This window comes from Lissotriton helveticus, chromosome 11, assembly GCF_964261635.1.
Source record: "Lissotriton helveticus chromosome 11, aLisHel1.1, whole genome shotgun sequence".
Classification (NCBI taxonomy): domain Eukaryota; kingdom Metazoa; phylum Chordata; class Amphibia; order Caudata; family Salamandridae; genus Lissotriton; species Lissotriton helveticus.
The window spans coordinates 930,846,136-930,859,075 of NC_136072.1; the positions used below are offsets into that span (position 1 = coordinate 930,846,136).

Genomic DNA, 12,940 nt, shown 5'->3' on the forward strand with positions numbered 1-12,940 from the left:
ACCAATCATTTTTATTTTTTTTTAAAGACGTTTATTAATTTTTCATAGCACAGTACAGATGGCGCAGCCTACAACCCTGTGGGCCGGCCGCAACTTGAGGAGGCATGTACGAGTTAAATGAGCACAAGCAAGAAGCATGTAATTTCGTGCCGGCCAACAATCATTGCATATGATGTACAATATCCTTCACGGTATAGGTGCCTCTGCGCACAACATGTGTAAAATGAACGTCATTTTTTTTTTTTTTCATTATGTATATATATATGCAAAACATTGCAACTTAGGAAAATGGACAAGTCTCATCTGTGTGTCCCATTCTGTCGGTTGTATCTTCAGCGAACATTACCGCACCCTCGGTACCAAGCCCAGGAGGAGTTCTCGCTGACCTCAGCTGCGTGACAATAATGTGGATGCGGATGAGGCACTTGTGCGGCCTACCTGCGCTGCGAATCGCTCCACCTGCCAAGTAATAGCAGAGCTGTACTTCCCATCTCTACTTCGTGCAGCGACTCGTGCGGGTGGCTCTATAGACCGACATGCAGCTGTTGAGAGAGACATGGCCTGCGCCAGTCCCCTCTCCTAAGTCTGTGATCGCTTGCGCATCCTAGCTGACAGACTACGTGTGGGAGGTAAGAGTCCAGAACATATAAACGGGGGTGGTTGTGTGGGGGGGGGGGCCGTGGGGAGAGCGGGCGCGCTCAAGGGAGCGATCTCACGGAGAGCGGTCTGCGAGACATCGCAGCAGGCCTGTACTGTTATGCGTCTGCTTGTGAATGACTATCCAGACCATCGATTAGCTTATTGGACATGGGGTGCTCACAAGCGCCTGCTGGCGAAACAACTGGGAAGGCGGCAGTCCCCACTGGTCAAGAGACGCCACACCACCAGTGCCCTCAATGTGTGTATGACGTGGGGGGGGGGGGGGGGGAGAGAACACCTATTCATGCACCCAGCTTCCCTACAGCTATGTGGCTCGTGTCAACGCGCTTATTACTGACCCTATATGAGCCCTCTGGCCGTCCTTTCTTCCTGTAGGGATCGCACAAACCCGTCCCAAATCTGCGCAATGGGGAATTGTCTCAAGCCCGCAACTTCTTCCTTGTGCAAAGCCACGCTTTCCGCCCTAGCCCAGTTAGTAAAGGAGGCGCACCAGTATTTAGGGATTGGCGGCCTCCTCTCCTTCCAATGTTTAGTAATCAGCCGCTTGGCCGTGATGAGGCCTAAATCCCAGAACCTGGCGTGCGTCTTATTCAGTTTGTTCCTGCCATATAAACCAAGTATGCATGCCTCCCAGGTATGTGGTAGCCCAGGGCCAGCGCTGTGCGTTAGGAGAGACGCCACCTCCCCCCAGTATGAATCCAGTGAGGGGCAATTCCAGAGCAAGTGTAAAATGTCCGCACCTATCAAGTCGCATCTGGGACAGGCGGCGGTGTTAATGTTAAAGTATTTGTTGATCCTATCTGGTGATAAGTATGCCTGATGTATTATATAAAATTGGATGGTTCGGAAGCGGGCATTGCGCGGGATGTTCATAGGGCTGGCTAAGATCATTGCCCACTCCTTATCCGTCCATTCCCGCTGTCGGTGGGTCGCCCACTTGTCCCGCGCCGGTTGCGTGGACCGCTGCGTGTGTAGGAGGAGAGCCTGCGCCAGCCAGTGGATTATGTGGGTGCCGTTGCCCATTACATGTAGGTACTGCATCACATGATGCATCTGCGGTTCCTCCCCAACTCCCCCCCAGGATTCCGCGTATGCCCTTAGTATGGACGCATAGGTCAGGAACTGCCCCGCCGGTAGACCTGCGCCCTCTGTCAGCTCCTCGAATGGAAGCAGAGCACCGTCCGCATAAAGGTCACCCAGTGTCTCTACTCCAGCCGCCGTCCAACACTCTAGGATGCGCGCTGTTACCGCTCCGCATCTCCTGGGCGTGCCCAGCAGAGGAATCGCAGGGGCATATGGCTTTACTTCCCCGGTCAGTTTTAAACTGCGGAGGAAACACTTGCGGGCCACAGCCACATGCAGGGGCAGCGGGCGTGGGCCTTTAGTTAGGGGGTGGAACAGCGCGCATATCTGCGCGTGTGTCCATGTGTACGTAGCGGTGGCCGTGTCATCCAGGTGCGTGCCACTCAGCCAGTGTGTCACCCATTGCAGCTGCGCAGCCAGATAATACAGTTCCATATTAGGAACTGCCAGCCCGCCCTCTGTTGTCGGGGAGTATAATTTCGACAGGGCCACTCGGGGTCGCCCCCATTCCAGATCAGGTTACGGACCATTGTTTCTAGTTCGCGGAAGAGTTTAGCGGGGACGTAGGACGGGATGTTGGCAAAGTGATAGAGCAGTCTAGGCAATGCTATCATTTTAGTTAGAGCAATCCTGCTCGGTACATTCAGGGGCAGTGTCTTCCAGAAAGCCATCTGCGCACGTAGAGAGGACACGGCACGTCCCAGGTTACCTTCCAATATGGTCTCCGGGTCTCTATAGATGTGCATCCCAAGATACTTAAAGGAGGTGGGATACCAGGTCAGCCTGGCACCTCCAAGGGTCACGTCGCACTCCTGCGTTTCTTGGCTGAAGGAGTACGCTCCGGACTTCACCCAGTTGACCCTGAGTCCTGACACTGTTTCGAAGGTCTGGAAGATGTCCGACAATTCATCTGGCACTGCTGTGATGTCTCGTACATACAGAAGTAAATCATCTGCGTATAGTGAAACTATATGTGTACCATCCGCCAGCGGGATTCCCCATCCCGCCCCCCGCGACCGTAGTAGCGCCGCCAGGGGTTCAATTGCCAGAGAGAAAAGTAGGGGCGATAGCGGGCAACCCTGTCGGGTACCTCTGCGCACCAGTACTTCCTCAGAGAGTAGCCTGCCCGTACGCACCCTGACACCCGGCCGCCGATAGATAAGGTCCACCATTTCTTCGAACGCTCCCCCCAGGTCAAAGCGGTCCAGTACTGCCCCCAAGTAAGGCCACTCCACCGAGTCGAAGGCCTTCTCGAGGTCTAAGACCAGACAACCCGACCTCGGCCATTGGGGTACTGCTTCCACCTGTACCCGGAAGAGTCGACGAATATTACGCGAGGTGCTTCTCGCTGGCACGAAGCCATTTTGGTCAGAATGAACCAGGGCAGGGACCTCCGCAGCCAGGCGGCGAGCTAGCAAAGAGGTGAATATTTTATAGTCGGTATTCAACATGGCCAAGGGCCTGTAAGAGCCCATACTGGTCCCATCTCTACCAGGCTTCAGAAGAGAAACCAGGTTAGCCTCATTCAGCGTGGCAGGAAGCGCCGAGTCCTCAATTGCAGCATTTTACATTTTGAGCAGTTCCGGGATCAGTATATCTGAACAGGTCTTAAAGAATTCGGCAGGCAGGCCGTCTGGGCCTGGCGTTTTGCCATTGGACAGTGCGAAGATAGCCTCACGCAGCTCTTCCCGCGTGAAAGGTGCCCCTAGCTCCCCCCGCTGCACTTCCGTAAGTGTTGGTAGTGGGATGTGCTCCAAGTATTCAGCTATGGTCGCCGACGAAGCCCTCAGCTGTGACCTATACAGTGCCCGATAATGCTGCACGAAGGCCTGATGTATCTTACTCTGTGTGTGCACTACGTCCCCCATGGTCGTCCGGATGGCTGATATTGGCTCAGCGCGGTTTTCTTGTCTGACTAGCCAGGCCAGCAATCTGCCGGGTTTGTCGCTGTATTGGTGCGTTCGCGCCGAGTGTGCCGCAAAATTGATGTGTCGCAGGCGTTCTAGTAGCGCCTCTCATTCCGCGCGGGCCTCATCTAGCTCGGCGCCCGTCCCCTCCACGGCCCCCTGCTCCCGGCGGAGCAAATCAGCCTCCACCCGGCATAGGTCGGCCTCTAATTGTTTCCGTATACCGCCCTGTGTCCCCAGGCAGTGACCCCGCATCACCACCTTGAATGCGTCCCACTCGACCTGCGGGGAGGACGCCGTGCCTGCATTAACAGTGAAATAGTCTGCTGCGCGTGCCTGCAGGGAGTCTCGGAATGGGGCGTCTAGCAGCAGGGCCGGCTGTAGGCGCCACATGGGGATGGGCGGGTGGGGGCGCTCCCAGGCTATGTGCAGTGTGTGCGGGTTGTGGTCAGAATGCGTCCGACCAAGGTATTGTGTATCTGTTATGTGCGGCAAGAGCTCCGATGACACCATATATCTGTCCAGGCGGACATGCAACGAGTGTGCCCCTGAGTAATAGGAGTATATTTTAATGTTAGGGTTGTGTGCGCGCCATGCATCCCGTAGGTCCCACTGTGTCGCCCATTGGTTGAGTGCCTTAATTGCCCCCTGAGAGGTGGCATTGGGCCCAGGCGGGGCCGAGCGGTCCAGTGCGGGATCCAGTACCGTGTTATAGTCCCCTCCCAGAACCCAGGGGATGCCATGCCAGGGTGCCAGCTTTTCCGAAACGCGCGCCAGGAAGCCCCCCTGTTCCGTATTTGGAGAGTATATGGACGCTAGCACTATAGATTGCCCATCCAGGCGGCCCTTCACTAGCACATATCTGCCCTCCGGATCAGTCTGCACTTCGGACATCGCAAAGGGAGTACCCGGCTGCACCCATATGAGCGCCCCCCTGGCATACGATGAGTACTCGGTAGCATACAGCTGCCCCCTCCATCTACGCCGCAGTGCGACTACCTCTGCCCTGTTCAAGTGCGTTTCCTGCAGAAGTGCGATGCGTATCTGGTGTCTCTTCAGGTAGGAATATATCTGATAGCGGCGTGCTGGTGTGTGCATACCCCTAATGTTCCAGGTGCATAGTTTGGTAGACTCCATCAAACAGCAGTGTGTTTCTCCATCCCGTCCCCTCAATTGCAGCCCAGCGCCCATCCGCAACAACTCCACCGCCAGCTCTCCCCCGACCACCCCCCTCAGCGCGCCCATAAAAGGTCAGGAAGACATCAAAAAGGGGATACAAAACACATTGTAACAAAACCCAACTGTAGGGAAACACCCCTGAAATACCAAAAGGGCAGTAGCAAAACGGGCCACCGTCCATACTCTATAAAAAAGAGGGACAACTATTCAAATCTGGGGGGATCGTGTGCTACTCACAGTCCTGACAGTTCTATGAGGTGTGCAAGAGGAAAGGTCTAATCCCTTCCCTGGGCCTCATGGGCCAGTCCAGTTACAGCCAATGTCAGCGCGCCAGAGCTGGACGTCTTTAGCTCCATGGGGGGCCCACCCCTGCAGCCTGTCTTTGGATTGGGTATATAAATGTTTGCTGACACATTGCCTGCACAGTGCGAGAAAGTCACATGCTGCTGGGGGTCAATGCAACCCCGGCCATGTAGGGAAGCCAGGGAGACGGTGCCACAGACCAGGGGAGTGGGAAGCGTGGCATTAGTGTTCCATCAGCACCGTACCTTCTCGAGGGTCGTTGGAATAGGAGAAGTACTCACGGTGCGCTGGTGAGGCCGACCGCCAACCTAGCTGTGGGGGCCCCCCCGACAGATGCCCAGCATGTAGCATCACCAAGCGACCCTTCGGCACCATGCCGATCTCGTCTCTGCAACAGAGTTCTCATATTACGTGCGACTTTTCCCTCAGTGGAGCAAGTCTGCCGTCTGCGGTGTGACCTCCGGGAGTTCCACAGACATCTGGGAGTCCGGCAGTCCATAAATGGCTTCTTCATCGCTGAGATTGGTCTGTTGGCCAGGGTCCACGGCGACTTCCGATCCAGGAGAGTTGCTCATTTGAGAGATACGACGGTGCGCATCCTGTTGTTCCATAAGCATTTGGTCAGCTGGTGGGGAGTGACGCGACGGTTCCTCCGGTCTTCGGTTCCGCTGGTCCCTGTTCCCACGGTGGCGTCTCGGTCCGCGCCTTCGCGGCCGCGTCCCGTTCTCCTGCGTCTGTCTCGGCGTCGTATCAGTACCACTGTCCAGCCAGTCACCGACCTCCTCTGGGGTGTTAAAGAAGTAAGTCTTGTCCCGCGCCACCACCCTCAGTTTGGCAGGAAATAGGAGGGAATACTTCAAGCCCGCCTCCCTGAGTCTCCGCTTAGCCTCCAGGAAATCATGTCTTTGACGCTGTACTCGGATTGTGTAGTCCGGGAAAAACATGACGTGTGCATTGTCAATGCGGACCTCGCCTAGACGCCTGGTTTCCCGCAGCACTGCGTCTCTGTCACTGTAGTTGAGGATCCTGAAGAGGAGCGGCCTTGGGTTCATGCCCGTGGTGTGGGGTCTCGTTGGGACTCTGTGTGCCCTCTCCACCACAAATTGCGGCGAGAGCGTGTCCGCAGGAAGCAGCTCCCTGAGCCAGTCCTCCACTCTTTGTGCGGGTCGGGTCCCTTCCCATTTTTCGGGGACTCCCACCAGGCGAATGTTATTGCGTCTCGCCCGCCCTTCCGCATCCTCAGCCCGGTCCTCCAAGAAATCCACTCTGTTGAGGAGATCTTGTACGTGTTTGTCCGTCTGGGCGACCCTGGGTTCAATGTCTTTCACCGCACCCTCCAGCGTCTTGGTCCGGTCCGCCAGCTTCCTGTGGTCATCGCGTAGGTGCGTGAGGTCAATCGCGACACTGTCAATTTTCGACTCCAGGGAGGTTCTGGTCTGCTGAAGCGAGTGCTCCATGCGCTCCATAGCTGCAAGCACGCTATCCAACCTCGCAGCGACCTGATCAGCGGCCATCTTGTCCAGTAGCTTGCCGGTTTTTCCTTTTGGAGGGGCTCCCCCTGTCCCGGTGCGCGTCCTCACTCCACCGGACATGTGCAGGTCTTCTCTGCCAGTGTCCTAGATGTTGTAGCACAGGAATGTTCGCATGGCAGGTCCTGTCATCAAATGGCGCCTCCCCAGCGTCCCTCCAGCGTCACACGCGGCTCCACAGCTCAGTCGTCTCGTGTGTGGGCTCAGCAGGTCCCTCCCCAGGGCCGCTCTCGCCGTCCCGCTCTCAGTGTGTGCCTGGACTATTTGCGGGCTCCCGTCCGCGGCAGGTATGTTTGTGAGCCGTTCATTCAGTGCCAGTCGCCCGGCCCGGCCCCTGCCCTCTGTCCGCTCGCCTCGCCAGGCGGGCGGTAATGTTCCTCGCCGGGAGTATGAGGGCCGCGTCGCAGGCACCGGCGTGAGCGCCCAGGTAGTGAGCAGCCGGCAGTCAGGTGTTGCCGCCCTGCAGCGAAGTACGAGGCTGTTCAGTTTTATGCAAGGGTCCGTAGGGCCAGGGTAGCACCAACAGTCATCCGGCAGATCTGCCACGTGGGCCCGTGGGTCCCCCCCAGTAGTCCCGTCAGCACTACTCCAGGGCGCTGCTCCCCGATCGCGGCAGTGGGGGGGCCAGGCAGGTCCGTGCCGGAGGGCGAGCCCAGCTCCACTCAAAAGCTCCCCGCGGGCAGCAGCAGCCGCCGTGCGGGTCGCTCAGCGCAGTGCGGGATCTGCAAGTTTTTGGCCTGTGCCCCCGGCCTCCCCTCCCGGCCGGGGGGGAGTCCGTTGTCTCCGGAAGCCACCGGGAGGGTCGCCGCAGGCCGCGTTGGTTCTCCGGCTTGCTGGCCCTGGTCGCTACTCCGCCAGGTGTGTCTCCGCACAGCCGTGCAGGGGTGTTCCGCTCCCGGGTCCCGGCAGCTCCGCGGTCAGGCAGGTCTCGCCAGGCGCCCGCTCCGCACCCACAGCAGCCCCCCCGTGGGCATCCAGCCACGCGGCAGACAGGGCGTCTAGTGGCTATCGTGCCTGCTCCTCGGTGAAGGGCTCTGCGGGGTACAGTCCCGCCCCGGCGAAGTGCGCAGTGTGGGGCCTGTGTGGTAGGCCCAAGCCGCGGCCTCCCGTGATCACTCCACCGACCTCGTCACCGCTGGCCCCGCAGGCGGGTCTCAGGAAAGGACGGGGCTCGGCCCGTCGGGTCTCCGATGCCAAAATCAGCCGCAGCGCCGAGAATCGCCCCGGGAAGGTCCGCTGAAAGTTTCAGGCGGCTCCGTGCTGTTTTAGCGGATAACTGGCCCAGGGAAGGGGAGCTCAGCACGGAGCTCTACCCGTGCACGTCCACCACCATTGCGTGCGTAGCCACGCCCCCCTTATTTTCATATGAATCACACGAAACAAATAAAATAAAAATTAATGAAAGGCTTCTAAGATCATGAAAAAAAACTTCCTAGGTGATAGGAGGAGAGTGGGAATTCCAATGTCCTGGTCTGCCAGGTATGTATTAAAATGCTTCTATGCAATTTGCAAATGAACACCTTAGGACAAACGTATACAATGAACTATAATTTTCAGTGCAAGCATACCGAGTCAGTGTTGCCATGGCTTATAGACGTGTCATGCTGGAGTCCATGAGCTAGTCCAAGAAAAAGTGCTTGTGCAAAAAGAAAACTTGTACAAAGGACTATTTTGAAGAAGCAGTTAAAAGTGCTTACCATACTGCAGTCTATAGCTGATGTGGCTGGTTTTTTTCCTACACAGGGAGCACTCCCTTTTATGTTGTTGGGGCAGGGTTTTGGGTGAGGAGTTTAATTCCAGTATGCCCCAAGGGGACAGAGGGAGTTGTTTAAGCAGCGACACTAAATTGTAGGGGGATGTGTCACCCCCTTCCCCTCCTCAGATGGATGGGTGTTTGAGATAGGTGGTTTTATTTTGGCAGGTCAGGTGCATTCCTTAAAACCCTGTCGACCCCATGGAGGTATATTGCTGTTTGGGAGATTACTTGCGGGTCTCCTGAGTTTAGACCGGCTAATTCAAAAAAGGCTGCAGCCAGAAGCAGCAAAGGCTTGAAATAGACCTGCCGAGGTAGATGGTATGAAATGCGTCCTCCTTTGGATGACCGCACAGCCTGCAAGTCGCCTCTCTTTTTGCAGTTGAGTGTTTGATAGGAGGACTCCTAGCCGATGTTTCAAGAAGTTGCCTTTTATTTTGCCTCTAAAGGCCTTACTCAAATATTACTGCTGCCCTAAGGAGGTGTATCTGTTTAGCTCCATCCAGGTGTGGGCACCTTTCTCAAGGGTTGCCCTGTCTTTTAGGGATAATGTTAGTTTAAATGATGGCTTTTTATATATTTAGAGGCTGGGTGATTCAGACCACAGTTGTGCTAGTCCAAACATGTTTGTTGATCTTTTAAGGTAGTCTCTAGCTGCTTAATTGGGCTTGTAGGTTATTTCCGGGCAAACATTGGGGTTCATGCTATAGTTCTTGGCGGACTCGAGCCTATGACAAATGTTGAAGAATGCTGCACACCTGGCAACTGACTGTTTGGCTAGTCCAAATTCAGTCTTGTTTGTGCGGGTGATGAGTAATTGGGGAGTTGGAAGATTTCCCTGTAGATTCTTTTGATGGTTGTGTCCAGGAATTTTGAGTCCCTGCCCTGAAGGACTTTACTTCCATATGCCAGAGTGGGCACCACCTTTACCATGGCTGTTTCTAAGATGGGGCTATACGACAGTCCGTTCAGATTTCTAAATAGAGACCTTGGCCCTGCTGCCAGTGCAAAGCCTTTACTTTTGATTTTGTTCTTTGGGTATTGAAGTTCCCCTTGTTAGCAAATTTAAATACATCGGCCTCATGTTCAACGACTTCATCAACCTTGGTGGAGTCAAGGAACCAGCTGATTTTGCCATTTGTCCTTATGGAGCAGTTCATAATTTTAATCTTCTTGTTAGTAGTTGTCAGGCTGATTTTTAGGTCTCGCTTAGCGTTGGAGTACGCATGCGCTCCTCGCTCTGCGAGACCTCTTGTAATCGATACATTTCTGTAGTGGAATTATAGCCACGCCCATCTTTTTGGTTGGCTGGCGTCATCGTGTATGCAAAACGCTGGCCTCCGATATTGAGAATGAGGCTTATTTGTTACAGCCCTGTCTCCTTTTTGGACGGCCCATCCCGACTGGATGTTTTACTTGCGGCTTTATACTGTTTCCTTCATTACTTGGTGTAGGCACTTTGTTTTTTCATTTAAGAGAAATCGCAATGGCGACAGCTTGTTTAACTGAAGCCGGCTTAAGTTTTCATCTTAAAGTGAAAGCTCGATGGCAACAGCTGGTTTATTCAATTATTCATCACATTCAAAATTCAATGTAGAAAACGCACAAACCTGCATGAATTTTGATGCAGTTTTTGCAGCACGGGCCCATCCCGCTGCAGATTTCCTTTGGCTCACCCCACACCCCCACATACATCTTCCCAGGGGTGGCTTGAGTGTGCGATGGCGATAACTTGTTTAAAGGAAGTCGGCGCAAGTTTTCGTCTTAAAGTAAAAGCGCGATGGTGACAGCTTGTTTATTGAATTATTCATCACATTCACAATTCAATGTAGAAAACCCACAATCCTGCGTGAATTTTGATGCAGTTTTTGCAGCACAGGCCCATCCCGCTGCAGATTTCCTTTGGCTCCCTCCACCCCCCCCCCCCCATACATCTTCCCGGGGTGCCTTCACTCTGGAAATTGAAAAGAGCGTAGCGCATGCATAATGGTGCCTGCCCCCACCCAGACGCTTAACCAGGACAGCATGGTGCCATACACGCCTTCTCCAGGCGGGGATATGGCTCTGGGCGAGCCCAGCCAGGACTTGCCTTTGACCAACAGAGCATCAAATGCGCTGCAACTGAAAACAGAGGGAAAGTACCATCCCCAGGGCCTGCCTCCTGGTCAGGTCTGTCCCGGGATGTCCGGCTTCGGACTTCAAGTCATGTCGTCGCTGTCCGATGATGCACAGCAGCACCGGGGTCACTCAGCAGAGGAACTGTGCCAAAGACATGGTCTGTTATTACAAAAATGTATATCACTCAAGACTAACCGGAGATATTAGAGAGTTACTGTTGCTGTGACCTGTTCTGCCCATCCCCCTTAATGTAACTGAAATACGATTCCCATTCCTCTGCGTGGCACTGAACTGCCCTCCCTGCATCACTGACACTGGTACCCCTCAAAAATAGAAGCAATACTGCCATTTCTGGGCATGCAGGCAGGTGATGCCAAAGTGTTAGTTCTACAGTCCGTGTTTAACTAGTTGCTTGTTGTTTCATGGGCATCGATTGTTAAAATCCTCCATATGTGCATTAATTTTACTTCCGCTGTACTGCGCACAAGTTAAATGTATTTGTAATTTGCTGAATAGATGATTGAGCGATAATAGTGTATGTACATTTTGCATACTGCTATATACTCATTATTACAGACCCCCCAGGATATAGCGGCATGGATTAGCAAATTTAGCGGCACAAAAATGGAAATTTAGCGGCACAAATATGGAAATTTAGCGGCAATTTTGCGGCATTTTATGTGGCCATTTTTCCTACAACAAACACAGATATCTTAGGTTTTTTTAGTTATTTAACAACATGAAGCTATGTATATTTGGTTTATTTACAATGTAGACACTTTGTTTCCCTCGAGCGTGTGCTTCACAATTATGGGCTGCTGCAGTTTCACATCAAATCTACAACTAGGAAGGAATATTTCTTTCCTGTCCATATTTTATTGTATCTTGCTCCCCGTCCCATCCTTACCCTGTTGTTGCAACACCATCTCCTCACTGTACAGGAGTTTTTTCCAGCTAGTACTGCAGCCACTACGTCTGGTGCACTACGTGAATTTAACATGGCAGCTCCCAGTCTACCAACACATGTGTTGGTGAGCGCCCAATGTCTCTATACAATCTATTCCAATTTGACGACAGCGGTTTTCCGAGTCAGATTGTTGTAGCACTCACCATGCATCTTCTCTTCGCTCCCCTCCCCCAAACACAGGCTCTTGTCACTACCTTTGGTAGATTTACCAAAGTGCCGTTATTCAAATTTGAGGCAAGTGTCCTAATTATCATGCTTCAAATGTATTTCTTAGCAGTTCTACATCAATCTATCTGTGTGGCTGCAGCTACCAACCTACTGCAGGAAAACCTAGGGCTAGAATTGGCAAGGTGAGAGTTTATTACCCGGTGTATGCAGGTAAACTCATGTCAGGTCAGTTTGTGTCTTGCAATTGAGTTCCTCAAGAAATGAAATAAATTGAATGGTGAACTCGGTCCTTTGGTTTGTTGCACCTCTTTCCCATTGAATGTATAAATATGATATTGAGTATTGTGAACCACTAGTAACTCGATTGCTCTGGACGTTCACTCACACATTTGTCTATACCATACCTAGGCATCCTACTGGCCCCCACACCGGTGAAGACACTTGCAGCCAACTAAGGGCCCTTCTCGCCCAGACCAACACAACACTCTCTGCATGGAACCACTCAGGGCTGTCATGGTCCGGCCGTATTGCGGCTGTCAAAATGACAATACTCCTGCGCATTCTTTTTATATTTCAGACCCTACCATTAACCCCATTGCCAGCGATCCTCCGTAACCTACAACTCGTCATTAGCTGGTTCATCTGGAAAGGCAAGGATCTGCGTCTTCACCAACAACAACTTATCCGACCCAAATCGGAGGGAGGCAGAGGGCTTCCCCTGATCCCACGGTATTTCCAGGCTAAACAGTTATGCTTTATTATGGAGAACAAAGAACGTGAACTTCCGGGGAAGGTGAGTGGTCTAAAAAAAGGTAAACATTAAAATGGAGCCTGAAAGACATGAGGACATGAGGCCGTCTGCCGCACAGACAAAGCGGACCCATGGAAACAAGGTTGGCGGTAGAACAGGCCTTGGTGGTAGCCCTCCCAGAGTCGCAGCCTAGCATTGAATGGCGCGTCCATACTGTGCGCTGAGATGGGAGGGGTGGGCGGGGCCTTGAGGGGAAAGGGGGCCCTTCTGGAGCCGGTGAGGCCCATCTACCTGTCGGCCGATGCCCGCTCTCCTGCTGCGGTGGGTGAAGGCTCACAGCTACGGTAGGTTTCATGTCTGGCTGCCGCTAGCGTTTCCATGACCATTAAATGACATCACTCGGGTCGGCGGCTAAAGATAGCTCGCCATTCACGAAACGAGAGGCTACGTGTGTGTCTGGCCGTCACGTGTGGATCAATCCCTCCCCCCCTCAGCCCCCACCTGTCTCCCACCATGCCCAGA

The 12,940-nt window shown here is 53.6% G+C and overlaps 1 protein-coding gene across 1 annotated transcript in view; it reads left to right on the forward strand.

Annotated features, from left to right (window-relative positions):
- The window catches only part of MTFP1 (mitochondrial fission process 1), a 140,797-nt gene that overhangs the window by 121,209 nt on the left and 6,648 nt on the right, over positions 1 to 12,940 (forward strand). The window lies entirely within an intron of this gene.